The sequence below is a fragment of the Pseudopipra pipra genome, chromosome 1 (genome assembly GCF_036250125.1).
Source record: "Pseudopipra pipra isolate bDixPip1 chromosome 1, bDixPip1.hap1, whole genome shotgun sequence".
NCBI lineage: Eukaryota > Metazoa > Chordata > Aves > Passeriformes > Pipridae > Pseudopipra > Pseudopipra pipra.
Genome location: NC_087549.1, coordinates 100,918,611 through 100,936,988, shown reverse-complemented (window position 1 = coordinate 100,936,988; position 18,378 = coordinate 100,918,611). Strand labels below are relative to the sequence as shown.

The window sequence follows — 18,378 nt, the reverse complement described above, 5'->3', positions numbered from 1 at the left end:
GGGTTTTTGTGCAGACATGGGAAGACACCCTTTACAGCACTGACAGCACACAGTCCAGTGTTCCCCAGCCATGTGTGACCTGTCTTAGGAAGGTGACATAACAGAGTCTGTTATCCACGAGGACATCACAGAGCGGCAGCCACTGCATCTTTGTGATCTCACTGAAGAAAATGCACCTTTTCCAGCAAGGCATCAAAACCACACCTATCCCATTGACATATTCTTTCTGGTGACTAAAGTTATCAAAGTACCAGAGATATATCTTCCACTAAAAAATATTCAGTTTGGAAAAAATTAGTTTCCATGTTTTAGTTGTTTACAGTATTGGCTTTCTATTATTTTATCCATGATCCCATCTTGATGGATAAATAGGACAATTTAGCCCTCCAGTAAGAAGCCTCAGGCTGAAGTTTTTCCAAACACATAAATTACTATGTCTTAAAATCCAAACAAATAGAAAAAATAAAACCAATACAAGCAAAACCAAACCCAACAAAAAACTTCAATTTATTCAGGTATGCATCCTATTTTTCACCAAGTTACCATCAATGCAAATAAGAGATGTGGTGTCGTAATCAAAAAATCCTTTCTTAGATCCATTTTGACGCCTTTCCCATTTGAGTGATGTGGCTCAACATTTTTTTTATTATTATTATTTATACATCACCACAGGTAAACCTGATGCTTTACAGAGAACTAGAATGACAAGACCTTGCCCTGAGGTGCTTGCAGTCTAAATTAGATGTAAATAGTGAAAGATGACAACAAACAGCAAAAAGAGGTGTGGATTAAGAGTATTACAACAGGGAAGGAACAATACATGCTGCCTCATATTTCTAATAGGTGCTACTGTGTCTGTTTTCTTCAGTTCTTTATGTTTCAGATGATTATATAAAAAAATGCACATAAAGACCAGGAATTAGAGGTGATGTTTGAAAAATGAAAAATCCCACTACTTAAGGCCCAACATGATAAGGGAAGTCTTCTTTTCCATCTCGTGTTCTGTGCCAGGTCCTATCAGCTGAATTATTATAGGAAGAAAGTTAAGGGAATGAAACCCCCACAGTGACTTGCCTACAGGAAGGTTTTATCACTCATTGATACTACAGCACATGGTAAGACTCCTTAGTTTCTATTTTCTTACAGACAGATGGAACCATTTTGGAAACCATTTACACTTTGGGAGAAATGCTAGCATTTCAGAACCAGAAAAAAACTATTTTTTCCTCTGAAATTAAATTTAGAAGAGAAAGAAAACCACTTAAAAACCAGAAAAATGTGTGATCCACAAAACACTGCACTTGAATATTTTTGCAATTTCTTTGCCAGGGCAAGGGATCTCTCTCACTAAATGTTTTCACAATGTTGTTATTTGGAAAAACACATAGCTGTATCTTAGAAATCCAATTGAGACATAACATGTAAACGCATATATTTATATCACTATTACTAATGGAAAATTCCCTCTCTAGGGTGTGGCACTGAATCTGGGTCCCTCAGGGTATTCATATAAGGAATAAGCCACATGTGGATGGGAGTCAGGGAAAAGGAGTTAAGGTCTTTGCTTCACAAAAGCTTAAGTTTTATGTATAGCATCAGACCTATTTAACATGCCATACAGTCTGCAACCATGGCATTGGCAGAGTTATACAGTGTTTAAGGGCAATGTTAGAGTGATCCTTCCCCATCATCCCAGTATCCAGAAATTGGCAGTCAAGGGACTTCCTCAGCCTGAGGTCACATCTTACACATTGAATTTAATTACTATGAAAAAACACTAAGCCAATCCTTAAATTAATTTATCCAGTCCCATTTTGAACTAATTTATACTTTTTGCTTCCACAGCTCCCCTGTGGCTGCAAGTTTCACACAATTAAATTACACAGTGTGAGAAAAAGTATGTCCTTTTGCTTGTTTTGAAGCTACTCTCTGATAATTTCAAGGGGCAGCCTGTTTCACTGCTCTGTGCAATTCATGGCTTACAAACTTCTACATCATATTCTCTCTTTGTTCTTTTAAAAGCAAAGTCTAATCTGTTTCATTTGCCCTTGACTAAAGCCTGGCATTCACTTCTGAACATCTTGGTCATGCTTCTCTGGGTCTTCCTAATTCTATTATATCCTGTGTCTGGCATTAGTAACCAGAACTGGGTAAGATACCCAGCATGTGAGCAAACTATGTATCTGAAAAGTAGCAACATGGTGGTTTTTACTTTTGCTCTCTCCATTTCTTTCTAATAATCACTAACATTTTAATGGTCATTCCTAATCAACTGATTTTGTTGTCCCACCTCACCACAAACTCATCATGGCCATCACAAATCTCTACTACTTATTTAATTTCCACATAATCTGAGATATGGTGAGATGAAGGATTACTTGATCCATCAAGGTAATTTTGGATATCTTTGCTATTACACTAAGAGGCACCTCCACCAATGTTTTTATCAGTCAAACAGGGATCTTACTCATGGTTGAAACTTATAAATCCCTTTTCTGAGATTTTGTCTTGCTTCTCACAAGATAGTGGCTTCATGGCAGAGAACTAAAGTCACAAAACAGGGAAACAATAAACATGATTGCATTTGCAGCTGGTTTGCTCCTGTCTACTTTTCTCTGTTAGTGCTACAGCAGCATAATATGAGTTGGTTTTTTTTACCAGCAAAGGTGAGTCTCATCAAGACACCAGATCCAGATTCAGAACCAAACATGAGCTATTCTTTGGTTTTAAATGCTATCTTAATCTGATGGGCTGAATCTTTATTTTCACACACAAAAATCAGGAAATTCAGAACTGCATTTAAGTAATAGTTTTCTCCAAAGGTTATTTTTGATATATTAAGTTCTGTCATGCTTACTAATGTTGTATAGTTCTTTCTCCTGAAAATACTTCATTGATGGCAATGACAATATTTAAGAAGTAAGGAATTTGCAGGATAGGTAACTATGGTAGAAACAAACTTTAAGTCAAAAAGTGTATCCACTTTACAATTAGATCATTCTTCCTGGGAACTTTCTCAATTTTCAAACTTCAATTAAAAACAATCAAACAACTACCTTTAAACAAAATTGTAAGAAATGTTAAGCAGGCCCCCACACATTCAATTATCTTCAGTCATAAGTCAATACTTGCAGCACTTAATAATTTTTTATTTTCTTCCTTGAACTCCTTTCAATTTATCAATGCCTTTTTAAATACAGATTCTGTAAGATGTAGTGGAAGCATTTTTTATGAAGAAATGAGAGGTCATTAGCAATCTGCTCAAGTGAAAATAAATATTAAAGATTAAATATACTTTTGAATAAAGAGTAACTATTATTTCATATTCTTGAAAATCAGCCTTTCCCTCTCCCTGAAAACCAAATATATCTTTCATTAAAATTGTTTTCACTGGACTTTTTGGGGCATTCAAATGGATGTGAGATTGGGTTTTTTCATGTGTATGTGACTCAGTGTATTTTAATCAGATGATCTGAGTTATGCTACAACTTTGATGAAGAGTCAAACCACGTTGCAATGGGCTTTTGGATTGTGTACAATTTTCTGTATTATTTGCAGGCTGGCAGGTGATCAAATCAAGTTCAGGAAATTAAAAGAGTGAAGGCAGTCAAGCAAATTATTATCTCCCACTTGTGCATACTGGTCTGTGTATTAAGGCACTACTCTATCATTCATTCCCTGCTTCGGGATATCTTTTTTCTGAAGAGTGTGAAACAATTGCATTTTTCCTCTCCAAGAGGACACACTGGCCAAAGTTAGCTCATGGGAACAGCTGCAAAGCACAGTTGGGTGAAGTAAGCAGAAGCAAGAGATAAAAATCAGCATCAGCAAAAAATATAGACAACTCTTCGTAGTCTTCCAAAGTGACACTCATGGAAACCAAGCTTCAGTTAAGATCTGTGAAGGTAGCTCTCTGCCTTTGCCAACTAGACATAGACTCAGCATACATGGTGATACAGGATCAGATACAACAACTTCCAATTCCTTAAAAAATCAGAAGTCAGTGGTGAAATTAACCCAATCATATTACTGCTTATGGGACAACTGTTCTATCAGACTTCCAAGCATTCAGAATGATATATCTGAAATGCAGGCATAATTTACGTCTATAGCTCTCCCTGCTGCTTACTTAGAAAAATAACCCATTGAAAGAAGCTGGACCAGTGGTCCAGATTAGAGCACAAAATTTGAACCTGAAGTTAGACTCTCAACGTAGTTACTAGCACACCTATGACCACAGATATTGCAGATGTACTTGCAAACTGATGTATATCTCAGGCTGGTCACCTAAAAATTGATGCATTTGAAAGTAGTGGCTTTCACTTCAGCATCCTTATTTTCCTATAGCCAAAGAACTCTGAGAGTTCTGAGAGGAAAATCTTTTGCATGAAAGGAATGGCTACCTTTGTGGTTGGTAAAAATATTTCTAAAATATGTGTTGACACTTGAGGCCAAATTCATCCACCTAAATCTCTACACCTCAATTCTTCTTAGACACTGTTGGTAGCCAGTAGAAAATGACAAGCACTCGTTACAAGTGACTCACACCTCAGCCAGCTTATGCAGTTGCTGCAGGTGTTTCTACATGTGTATTAACTCTAGATGGCACCTAGGGGAATCACAGTCCCAAAGTATATGTCTCAGGTAAAGTTAGGTGGGAAGAACTGAAGTGTTTGTATCCTGTAAACTGATGTGGAAATTCCAGCTCTCTTTCAACAGACAATGCAAGGCAGCTATGCTTTTCAACTCAGGAACTGGCTGCAGCGACACCACTCATGGGATTATGAGCCTTTCTGGAGAAGCCATTTCCAGGCATCCTGAGTCAAGGTTTTGCTAGAGGCTAAATGTGATGTTCACCTCCAGTTTTAGTTCTGGCACCTCCTTGTACTTCTGAGCACTCCTAGCATATAAGAAAAGCACCTCAAGTATTCGCTCTTGCTCCTCAGTCAGGTATTCCCTCTCATGTGAGGTGGGAAGATGAATTTTAAACTTGGCACGAGGGAAAGGGTCCTGTCTAAGCATGTAACTACTCACCCAGAAATTGTTAAAGCCACTCATGCTTCCTAGAAAAGACTTATTTCTTTGAAGGTGGACTATGCTGATCTTAAATTGGACATGTCTATATTACTTCCTGCAAAACTGCATATCCTTTCTGAGGGGCATAAATTTCTTTTTTATGACTACAGCGATGGAAAGCAATTTTAAATGCCCAGAGGAGAGAACTAGAAAAGACGAATGAAAAGGAATTGAATGATTCATTAGAGTCAGAAGAAGATTTGACAAGGAATTCTATAATTTTAGACTTTTAATTTAATTGCACCTCTCTCTATTACTTTTCCCCCTTCTTTACCTTATGCGGCTTCATAAAAATATAACTTTTAAGAGGTCCTTATCTTGCAGCACATAGTAAGATATACAACACTGTTTATTCTGTTTGGACAGTACATTCGGATTTTGAGGTTGGTGATTTATCAGTCTTCTCAGGTACTAGCTATACCTGTATACCTGGAATGTCCCAATTCCTGTTTCAATAAAATTATGCCTTTGACATAAATTTCTGACTATTTTTGAACTTTATAACATTTACTATAGGTACGAGATGAATGCTACAGCCTCTCTGCTTATTTGCTTGGGTATTGGCTAAAATGTCTCCTCACTCAAACTGCTCCAAGGCACAGGAAGGCTGCTGAAATCAATGGAGCTGTTGAGGATTTACACTGGTGAGCACAATCTCACCTGTGTCTGTTTATAGTTATTCTTGAAGATATTGTTATGGTTTGGATCAAACTATTAATTTCATCGTGTAATAATTCGGCTGTATTTTGTAGGTCTGAGATTATTCTTGGTATTATATCTCTGTGTACCAGGCTCTCAGTTGTTACAAAGAACCAATTTATATCAGATGAGGTTCTACTCTCCAAATTATAAATCTGATTTAATTTCTCTTTGATTCAACAGGCTTTGATTCAGTCTTACCACATTCCTTTAACCTACCTTTTCTGAAACCTGTTCCCTCTTACTCTTGTTTCAAAGCTTTGGTTAATTTCTGTGTTCACTACTGTGGCTAAGGATCATCTTCAAACCAGCTACTCAAATAGAAGTGGCCAAATGCTAAAAGAGACTTTCTTAACATTGGACAAGATAACAGAAAATAAAGCAGATATTCTCATTTCATGTTTATAAACTGCGAACAGTTGAGTGGAAGTATGAATTGTTCACACGTTCATACTTTTTACGCATAAATTATCCCAAAACACTCTGTCAGATCTGCCAGCACCTCTGTGGAGCAAGATGGGAAAGATCCTCTTCAGAGAAATGTAGAGCAAGAAAAAGGTATATAAGTGCACTTACACTTCAATTATTTTCTTTAAAGTGAGTTTTTCTACTCCATGCTGCATTTCTGCATCAAGTATCAACCATCTCTTCTCCTCATTGCCATCTCACCTCTGTTCATTTTCCCTGCATTTCCCAATAAGCTTTTAATCTCATAGAGAGTAATTCCCTGAGAAAATTTATTATTAAAAATTGTTCTATTTTTCCACAAGTCCTATCACCTATGGGGGCCCCCTGGTGGTCTAGTGGTTAGGATGCGGCGCTCTCACCGCTGTGGCCCGGGTTCGATTCCAGGTCAGGGAACCCCTCCGGGCAGATGGAGCTCGTCAGCCCTGTAAGGCCATCCATCTAAGAGAAGGTCACTCTAAACAAACCTACGTCCTGAGCTCGCTCGGCCCCGGCAGATGAACCTCAGGATTAAAGGGTGGGCTCAGTTCAGCGCACACTGCGTCTCACCTAAAAAATCCACTGCGCAGGCTCGAAGGGTAATGACCTTTCCCAAATCTTCGTTCGTGAAGACTGGCCATGATGATGATGATGATCACCTACAATTTCAGAGAGCCCACACTACTTGTCCTTCTTCCTCAGCAGGACAATTTTACGCATTCTTTTTTTTTTTTTCATTTTACGAGAATTACGGTCAACCTTTAATTTTCAAGAATCATCTCTTTTGAGGGCTGCATTCTACTTTCACTGCACCAAAATAAAAAGTTTGTGAAAATTAATAGTGCCCAGAAACACACTGGACATAGACAGTGCATGTAAATTCATTAGTAATTTCATATCAGCTCGGAGAAAACAAGGAACAAATAGTTACAATAAAACAACAATGACCCTTTGTTTCTGACACAGTCCAAGAAAAGGCTTGGGTTTTTTTAACTATTCTAGTGTCAAACACTGAAATGTAATTCTCCATCCCCCCATTATTACTTAACTGTATTTAGGTAACTCAGAAAACCATTGACTTGACAATTTCATCCCAGACCCTATACATATGTTTTCTCAGGATGACTCTATAGAAATCCCTCTGTCTTTCATATTAGGTACTTATGTAAGTGTTTGCATGATGAAGAGTATGTAAGTATATATAGGCAGAGAGACACAACTCTCTAGGTACAGGTGTAGGAATAGGTATAGCTATAGATATATAATTCAAATATGTGTGTGAAAGGAATCTAAGATGTAGCTCTTGTACTTATCTATTTTAGCCAGTGATTAAGGTTACAAATTTAAAAATATGTATTCAGTTGTTCACTATTTTGCAACAGATGAATTATTGTTTTTCCATGCTTCCCAAATACAAATAAATCTGAGAGAAACTTCTGCTGGTATAAAAAATAGCACCAGATTCTTGAAAGTCAGCTTTCACTCACATAACTCAGAGGCAATTTAATAATTAGACTACTTAAAGTTCACTTAAATCATTGAAAAGTTCCCCTCCTCTGGCAATCACCCTTATTCTGCAACAGCATGAAGAAGCTCAGCTCTAAGCAGAATAACACAAAATAAAGCACCACATCTAAATGAGGACACAGAAAGGAAAATACAACAACATACAGAGGCAAAGTATGTGGTTATCTAAATGGGGGATTATGAAACAGCCACCTGGATCCTAGGATTTCAACTGGATTCACATAGGATCCAGATCTTACTCTCTTGTTTGTTAATACATCCATATTTTCTTTGTTTTGACCTGAACTGTGCTTGCTGAAACAAGGGCCATAGCACACAAGCTATTCACCTGGTCATACATCTTAATGATTTCAAAAAACTCGCAAAACAAACCTCCACTCCACACACCTCACCTCTTCTGCCTCTACAAATGCACAGCCCAAGGACAGCCATAACCCACAGTTCTCTCTCTCTCCAGGAGCAGCAGTGTAGTGCAACATGAAGGAAGTCCATACCTGGCTCTTGGAAATACACTGTTAGTGAAAAGACCCAGATTTTCAACCTTCAGAACCAAAGCTGGCTGGAGATACGGAGAGTCAGTGTTCAGGATGTAACCTGCTGGTTTAGTATAAATAAAAGCTGGTTTAGTATAAATAAAAGAGGATAGTTAATCCTTCTGAATGTGCCACCAAATCTTTCTCAAATAATGGAACCACTGCCTACACTGATTTTCACTGGTACTTTATGTGGGAGAAGATATAAAACTCATCCCATACCTGCAGAACTTTGCCTTCAAATTTTCTCTTTGATGATACTTAGCTTTTTACACAGCCTTCTGACAGCAAACAACCTAACCCTTTTTAGCTTTTTGCTTGGCCAATCACCCAAGATTATTAAAAATGCTCATCCCCTTTTCTAAATCTGTATATACGTTTTTAAAAGCCAATCTTCCAAAATGCTCAGGGCTTCCATGAGGAAATACAAATATCTTACAAATACCTTTTAAAAACTGCCCATGAATTCAGATACCTGAAGATTTCTTTAAAGTTGAACACTTTTGAAAATAATTTCTCTCTCTATTATCATCCTGCAATTCTCAAAACTGGCAGGTTGTGGGGATTTTTCAGTACTAATTTTTTTCTCATTTAACCAGATTTTTGCAGTATTAACTATACCATGTTTGTATCTGAGGGCACCTGTGAACCTGTCTCTAACTCCTAGGACTACTAAAAATCCCCCAAGTACCTTTGTTCTAGATTTGTCATCCAGTCTCATTTCTTGTCATCACTGATCACGGCCTCATTAACAGATTTCCCAGAATACTCTGAGTTGAAAGGGACCCACAAGGATCATCAAGTCCAACTCTTAACTGAATGGCCCATACAAGGATCAAACCCACAGCCTCAGTGTGGGTTAGCACCATGCTCTGATCAACTGAACTAATCTCACAGTCTGTCTGTAGTGAACCCCACGTATGCAAGTGTCATGCTCTTTGTCCTAGAAAAAAAGCTCATTTTAGAGAGAAAAATTCACTGTAAAACTGTAATTCCTTTGATTAAAAACAACCAACTAAACCAAACCATGCCAACCAACCTATTCACCCATCAAACTAACCCTAACCAGGACAAAAGCACATCCAACCATCTTCTTCCAAGATACGCTCAGCTTGAAATAAAAGTAATTTCACAACTCTACCTATGAGGGAAAGGTAGCACTCACACAGCCACTGCATTCAGATCAGTATGTTATTGTAACCTCAAGAGAAGAGACAGTCAGATTTGGGTGGGGAAGAAGAAAACAAAATTAAAATTCTCCCTTGACCAGGGAGGTCAGAGCTCTTTTATCTGAGGCAGAGCATTTTCAAAGGAAAAAATGTGAGTCTCTTTTAATGTACTGAACTACAATCTGTCTATACTACGGACTAACTCCTGCTATATAAAAATTAAACATTTATTTGTATCCTGGATAAATAAAAACAGAAGTAGTGTTTCTAACATCTGTCATTGCTGGAATAATCATGCTGCTGTGCAATTATTATGTTGGGATCTTTTTACAAAATGAAAACAGCATTCATTTACAACTATTCATTACAGTAGGGCCTGCTCTCCTTCTGTGATTGTTGTTTAGGATGATACAGCTCTCTCATTTTCACTGACTAAAACTAGCTTATCAGTGAGCTTTTTGCTTACAGATAAATTTTCCTCTGGGTCAGTTCAACTTAATTTTAAGAGCTTGTATTGCATTACATTATAAATTAATTACATCAACTGCCTGCAGTTTAATACACTTTAAGGAATAGTTAATGCACTGCTGCAGTTCTTAGTGACAAATTATTCCTTGTGCTGTTATTTCAGACTCACGCTGGTCAGGATTACTCCTCTGTCTCCTTCCATTGACATGATCCCATAACAGGATGAATGCATTTTACACTAAACATTTAAAAAATAAAAGAGAAGAGAGAGAGAGAAAGAGTGACTGTAGGAATATTAATGAGCAGAGGAACTTAAACATGACAGCAATGAGATGAAAGCAACGTTGCTATTAAGGAATGTTTTCACTCCTGCCTGTCTATCACAAGGCCGAATCTTTAGATAAGGGTTTTTCAGCATGATACAAGATGTTATCAAATGCTGTTGTACAATATTTAGTCTCAAGGGCTGACTTAAAAGAAATGGCATCAACTACAAAACAAAACAACACACCGCCACCAAAGAAAAGTGGAAGGCAAGTACAGCAAAGGGTTCAAGTTTGATGCACAGTTATTATCACAGCTTTGCTTTCCCATAGAGCTCATTTTTATCTGTACTGGATATCACTGATAAGTATACTTTATGTCCATACGTGTTTGTGTGTGTGTGTGCATTTCCTCTCTAAAAAGGGACTGTGAAAGTGTAGGGGGGGCAGAGAGAGAGTATAAAATTGAATGCAGGCTGCCAAGATGGAAATTATATTTGTTTTCTATCACACCAGAGATGCACCATTCCAGCTTTTGTCCTTCAAAGCTGTGAGAGACCACGCTTTAATGCCTGCAGGTTGACCATGCATTGTTATTATACAGTCTTCATGTTCACATCATGTGTCATCTGACCAAAGGAGAGTCTACAAAGTGAAAGCCTCATGCAAAATTTATGCTTATATGGCTGTTTCAGTCAGTGGAAAAATCAATACTGCAGGCTTGATGCACAGAAATGACTGAGTGCTCTCTGACTGACACTAAAAGCACTGGGAGATTGAGGGGCTGCATTTGCCGTTCAAGGAATTGAGTGTATTAGAGCTCTTATAATAGTCTGCTCACCTTATATTAGCCTTTCCTTGGGATTATTTTTTGATAACAATTATGATTGTGGGGTTTAAGGCAATTACACTATTACAAAGAAAAAGCTGCTTTTTATGTCCTGTAAAGCTGTCATATATTTCACACCACAACTGCCTTCCAATTATTTTGTTACAATGCACTTTGGAAGGAAAATGTCCTAACTGATATATATTAGTCCTTTATGTTTTATAAATAAAAATCAAGGCTGCAATGTAATCCTTCAAAAAAGCTTCTTGGTTTCCCAGATGTTATTTTAAAAAGAGTAAAATACAGTGCATGTTGTAAGTCTTAAAAAAAGACATACACAGGAGCTGTTTTTATATGGGAGGACAACACAGGCCAGGGATATTGCACAGATTGTGCAGGCTGTTGTAGTTCAAAATGCTAATACTGTCCATTAAACATGGACAGATGTGGTCTGGAAAGAGTTTAACAAAAGAAAAGAAACATAATCCACTCAGAGTTTTTTTAGAAAAGGGGTTTCAAGATGTAGCTTAATGTTAGGGTGACCATTCTGCAGTACTGTTTAAATACTCACAGAATATTTCTCTGTTAGACATAGACGAAGGTATCAGAATACAGACAAAAAAAATTAATGTTTGAAATAGCAAAAAAACTCTGGTAATCAACTTTAAGAAAATTACATATATTCTCTACATCAAAAAAATACAAAAAATACCTCTGGTCAGAAGATAAATGCATTTACACTGCATATTTGTCACTCTAGATACACAGAAATATTTTACTGGATGGCATTACCAACTGTTCATCAATGTCTTCTACTTTTATTATAACTCATAAATAATAAGCAAAATTATTAATATCAATTACAAAAAAAGGTTAAGAAATGTAATGTTAGTTGGTTTAGAAATCCCTGAATTCCACAGCAATAGTCATTATATTATTAGAAAACACATTTCACCCCCATATTTAGCTTTTTGACATCTATACACCAAGGTGGGTAAAAAATATGGCCCTTTCTAGCCATAAACAAAAAAAAAGCTGATGAAAACAAACCACAAAAACTACCTTATAAAGCACTGCTGTTTGTATGTTATAGAAATATAGTTAATACTATCTAGCTGAATTCTTACAAATTCGAAATTACTACCTCTGGAGCTTCTGCAGCAAAGCCAAAGCCACCTACAAGCAGCTAACTACAGATTATTTCCCAAAAAAAGATTTCACAAAGTTGGGCCAAATAGTGCCAGCTGGAACACGCATCTGAGTATCCTGATTACACTATTTTAACCCATTTCTAAAACAGACATTTCTCCTACTAAGGCTTCTGAATTTAGACTAAATTTGCCATCAAGTACCTGTATTTCTGTGTGGTTGTGTAGTGAGAGTGCATGACCCTTTTGAATTCAGAAGCCCCAAGAAACCACTGCCATCCACAGAAGCTGGACTGGCACACCTATAAACCAATTCTAAAGCCCCATTCAAAATGTGTCATTCAGACACCACTTCCAAGACACGAGAACATCTGACTGCAGTGACTTCATTAAAAATGCCGGAGTGGCCAACTTTCCTCAGATCAAGGTCCCACATTCTGTTTTCTTGTCACACGAATCCTCTGCCTGAAATAAGTAGAAAGTTTGTTGGTGGAATGACTGCACTGATTTGGGCCCTCCTGGGGCACAGGGGATACCACAAGTACTGGGTTATCTTGTAACTGCATCAAACCTCCATGGACAGTGGGAAGGAGACTCAGTGAATTCTTTTCAGTGAGAGGATAAATTTTCTTCTGCTTGTTGCGAGGAACTGGAAGGAAGAAGGAAGGCACCTCCTGACTCATGGAGTAGATAGCTGATTGATGCCTGGTAGGAAATGGTCAGAGTAGAATCACATTGTAGCTCTGTGGGAGTCTGTCAAGCCCACAGTGTCTCTGAATAAATGCTGAAATCAACCTTTTCCTGCTGACTGGGAAAAAAATCCATACAGGGAACACAGACACTGGCAATATGCCTTAGAGTATGGATATTGGCAAATCCCTAGCTTGCCCGTTTTTTCCACCACCATGGGGAGAGGCTACACACACATCTGACAGGACTGAGAAGTATGTGGGGTAATACGTTGTTTCTATCTATGGAAGTTCTAACCAACAACAGAGAAGAAGCTTTCAAAGAGTTTGAGGGTGTCTTCTGTTAAACTGGGTTTCTGTATTTTTGTCTATTATTTTTCTCCCCTGAGTAATAAAGCACCTCCCCAGTAGATCACTTAAAAGAAGAAACAAAGAGGGAGGATCATAGACAGTTTCCATGATAAAATACACTGATTCTTTTGGTATCTCTTAGCCTAAATGATTATCAGTGTGGATAGATAATCTTGACTAGAAATAAAACAGTACAATAGCAGTGAAAACAGCCATTTTAGCTCTGAGTGGAGGAATGTGAGGACTGAAAAAGATTATTTCAGGGTCACAGATGACTGCTGCTGGAAAGAATCAACACTGTCCTATTTACAAATAAGTATATTCATCTTTGTTAGTTTTCATGTTGCATAAGGCATGCAAAATTAAAGAAATAAGTCTGTGTACAGAACATTCTCATAAGCTGAAGACATCCCACCATCAGACATGCTGAGATGAAGACCAGCAGCTCTGTTCTCAATCCTTCCCTACAGCAACTAGTCCTTTGGCTGCACTGGTGTCCTCACTGACTTTCAAGATTTGACTCAAGGAAGATGACAAAGCCAAACTGGCAAAAAGTCCCCCTGAAGGGAGTCTAGACTTCTGGGTCCAAAGTAACTGAGGAGAAGACATGGTTGGCTGTTTCTACAGCATGGTCATTTCTTCCTTTTTCCCATATCAAAAACCATTCGCCATGCCCATGGAAGAAATAGCTATGATTATCTCTGCTCAAACCCAGAATTTCCCTCTCCTAGTCTTTCTCTCCCTAAAACAGATGAATTTACAAAAAATGCCACATTAAAGACATATTATAAGCAATGTTTTAACATTTGAATACTGAAAAGTAATAGCAACAAAGGTGAAGGCTACTTATTGGATACTAATGTATCCAATACAACACAAGATACACAGGTTTTTCTTCAAGCATATTACAGTTTATTGAGAAAGTATCTCCTCACTCATAGACATGGAAGAACTGTATGCTAGTATCCACAAAACTATTCCATTGTCCCCACATTTATAACATTTTACTAGCAAACTTTGTCCAGGTAGATGGTGAACTGAGAACTTGGCTTAATACACAGCAGCTTGCTTTCCTTCCATCGTGTGCTGCTGTCACGCAGCACATCTGATCACAGCTGGAAATGGGAGTTGCCCAAGACAAGAATAATTGTGTTAATGTGCATTTGTGAAGTTGCTAGTATGTGATGTCTTTGATCAATGCTGCTAAGTGCTACCTGGATTACAAATAAACCCTAACACTACAAGATCTACTCAAAAAGCTAAATGTTACCTAATGTGAAAGGTTCTATAAAGTTACAAAGAAAAAATAAAACCTTTAAACTGTGAAATTGCAAAACTATTGCCAGAAGAAAGGATAGGAGGAAAACGGGAATTTACATAAGGGTATTTTTCAGCCTGTTAAATGAAAATCCTGACAACGTTTGAAAATATTAAGATGAATGCATATACACACATGAAATTTAAAGGTAGTTGAGGTTAAGATTCATATATGCCATTATGAATAATCATTGTTAATATGTCCCTAGAATGGATATGAGTAAGTGGGTGGCCTGAGAGTGAAGGCAAGAATAGTACATCTGTGAATAGTGACTCCTAATTCAGGAGATGCTCGATACTTTTTACAGAGGTATTTTTATTTTACATCAACAGATTGACCAAAAGAAGGGAGAAAATGTGAGCCAAAGTGTAGGAAATGAGCAGAACGTTACTGACACGGAACACAAACATTGACAACAGATTGGTAGCAATGCAAGGCTTCTCAAGAGATCGGACTGAAAAGTATAGATCCTCTTGACTGAGCTGAGAAAGGACATGGAGCTTTAAGAGGGTGTGCTAGGAAAGGGAGAAGGAAAACAAGCAGAATAAGAAAGGAGATACATTAAAGTTTTATTAATGGTGCAGAGCAACTATTCGAACTGTTTGGAAACATTAAAGTGACAAGTTTTAGGTAAGGCTTGGATGTGCAAGGGAAGAAATAGGGAAGTCAAAGACAGGTTAAATGACAGACTAACGAAGAGAATGTTGTTAGAAGTGACAGACAACGGTGAAAGTTGAGGCATTTCTGGAAAAACAAAATGTGAGAAAAACAATTGAAGACAGGTTAAGGGAAGTCAGGAGACGATGGATACACCATGGAGACTCTAGGTGAAGATAGGTTGACGGAATGTTGAAATCATCATAGCTTTCAACTAAATCCAGTTTAAAAATGTAATTTAATAATTAAGGAGTACTTCATGTTATCTGTGTAAGAACAATAGTTTCATTATTTCAAAGCCTCACAATTTGTGTATTGACATTTTTCCCTGAAAAAATGTAGAATATTTATTGTTTATAACATCAGGTTTGAAGGAAATTCAGTGAGAAATAGTTGAATAGTCCATGTCATGTTATACAGTTATGAAAGGGTGGTGTGATTAGTCAGAAATGTGAAAGAGGGCTCCTTTAACTTTCTCACTTATGTGGCTTCTTCTTACCCTATAATTCTGTTTTTACTGAGTGAATGCAACCACCTTATTATTCTGCATGAGCTTAAACATGGGTTTACTTTGTCTTGTTCTCCTGCTTAAGAACTTCATAGAAAAAATGTTTACTTGCCAATAGCCACTGACAAAGCACTCAGCTGGAAAACACATCTTCCAGCTTGGTTTCCTCAGGAAAATTTCTTTTGTGGAGTCCTATTAGACTATTGTTTAGATTTTTCAGCTTTTCAGTAGTAACATCTTAATTCAAATGTATTTTTTCCAAACTAAAAAGGTGCATGTTAGAACACAAAAGACCTTAAACTGCCAAGCTTAATTATGCTGAGTAGTACCACATAGAAATCAGGGGAATAATAATATTATACATTTAAATACAACTCCACATAGTAAAGATAATATATTCTGGAGTAGGAATACTCAACAGATGGCATAAAAAGCCTCCCTCACCTCAATACCTGTGCAATAATATAACATGTTACAAGATTAACCAAGAAGGAATGAGAAAAACATACTGTTATAAAAAAAAAAGAACCTTGCAGCTGGAGGACAAGCTTGATTCCCCCCTAATCTTAGGTCATCACTTTCTGAATGATGCCTCTGAAATCATACCTGAATATACACCAAACTAATGGTATTTTTCATGTTAAATACATAACTCTGAAACATAATATACACATTTAGAGGGTTGTATGTTTGTTGACCTAATGGACTGAGCATGAACAAGTGGCAACAAGGTTGAATTGTTAGCTGGCTATACAGTAAAATGAAATAATTAGTTGAATCAAGAATTTAAAGAAGTCAAACAATGTGGAAAGTCATTATCTGCATTACTTTCACTTCTCTTGTAGTTGGAAACGGACAGTGGCAGCAGAAATGAGCTGCTGTGACACTCCTGAAAAGCCATTTGCTTCTGAAAATCAATATATCTCAACAAGTTTGAAGGAGTTTTTTCCCTTAAGATATGCTATAAATAAGAGGGAGGCAGCAAAAAACCAAAGCTATAAAGTTTTTTTCAGATTTGCATTCAACAGTACAGGAATTTGTTAATTTAATGCTGAGCATTTCTTCAGAGGCATAATTTTAAGTACTGAATTTCAGGGCAAAAAGTATAGTGATTACTTTCTTTGTCTTCCCCTCTTAAACTCTTTTGGGAATATACAGGGCATTTCTGAGGTGATTAGAAGAATCTGTGATTTGTTGGCAGGTGGGTATCACTGTGCTGCTGCTGCTTTGAAAACCATCCCGTGTGGAAGTCCCTCCTATCCCAGCATTGCCTGACCCGAATAAGCTTGTGAGCAGAACAGGCTGCTCCCCTCATTCTGTTGTTTCTACTTCACATCACAGCATCATTCTTTTCCTCATGCTTTTCCTTTCAATAACTCTGAATCTAAGTCTTCTCCCCCTTCTACCGTATGTTTGATGTATCACACTATCCCAAATACTTCTTCACCAGTTTCCTCTTCATATGCTACTTTCTTCACTCCTCTTTGCACATAATATTGCTCTGATATAGTCCAATGGGGAGCTGATAAAATACAATGTAGATACAACTTTCTCTCTTTCCAACCATCAGTTTCTTATTTGTTGTGTCACTAGTCCCACTCATTGGAGATACCTTCATTGCCTTTTGTTCATCACCTTTCATGTCCTGATGACTCTTCCTTTTTAAAATACTAATTTGCTTTATTTTTAGAAAAATAAATATAAATATAAAAATATCAGCCTTTACTTCATCTTTGTCCTCATATGGCATCCCAACTATTGCTCCAGCTGTCTTCTTAGTTCATTAATAATTAATTCAGATAATTGTTCAGATTCAGTGCTCTGTCCTAGAGCACTTCACGTGTTCTAAGTGTTTCACTGCCATGCCTTGCAGAAGATTCTTCTAATCCCTCTTCCAGATTCCTGTAACAGTTTCTTCAGATCCCATTCCTGACCCTCATAATACTTTATCCAATTAATCCAAAGACACAAATTCAATTTTGTCTATATGTTGACAGCAAATAAATCTGCTTGTCAGTTCCTAAATCATAAGGTTTCTTTGCACATAGCCATAGTTCTCTCTAACTACTTGCACAATCAAAGCTCTTGTCCAAACTCTTACAACAATATCGGGTTTTTTTGCTCACAAGAAAATAAATTGATCTCCTTTTACTCTTTTAGCGTGCTGCTGGTTCTCCAAGGCTACTGTTTAAGATGTGTCTTCATAATGTTTAGTTTGTTTACCCTTTTTTTCATCACATCAAATATAAGCTTATTGTTTTCATTTTCAAGGATCTGTATTTCCCACCTTTGCCCTTCCTCTTCTCCCGTTATCTGTCATTTACTCTTCAAGGACAGACAGCATATGTCAAGGCTATACTGACCACTACTCCTTTATTGGTTTTTGTATTCCCTATCTAACTCTGTTAACCTGTGGTCTTCTGTTTTACATGCAGCTTTGGGGATCTCGTAGTTCTGTATTTCTAAAGTGGACAGCACAATGAGATCTCAGTTTGTTCATTTGGCACCTGTATAAAACAAAATATAAACAAGCAACTAAACAAGAATAACCATCATTTTTTGCAGAGATACTTCTATCTAGGAAGTCTATGTAGAGCAAGAACAAGTTGAGGGCAAGCTCTGCCTCACTGCTTTGTGGAAACAGAATTATAAAGAGATGTTGAAAATATCTTTAATAAATTAATAAGTTTAATAGCTAC

At 37.2% G+C, this 18,378-nt stretch overlaps 1 protein-coding gene across 5 annotated transcripts in view; it reads right to left on the bottom strand.

Annotated features, from left to right (window-relative positions):
• POU6F2 (POU class 6 homeobox 2) overlaps nucleotides 1–18,378 on the bottom strand; it is a 312,905-nt gene that overhangs the window by 139,727 nt on the left and 154,800 nt on the right. The gene's annotated exons all lie outside the window — the stretch shown is intronic.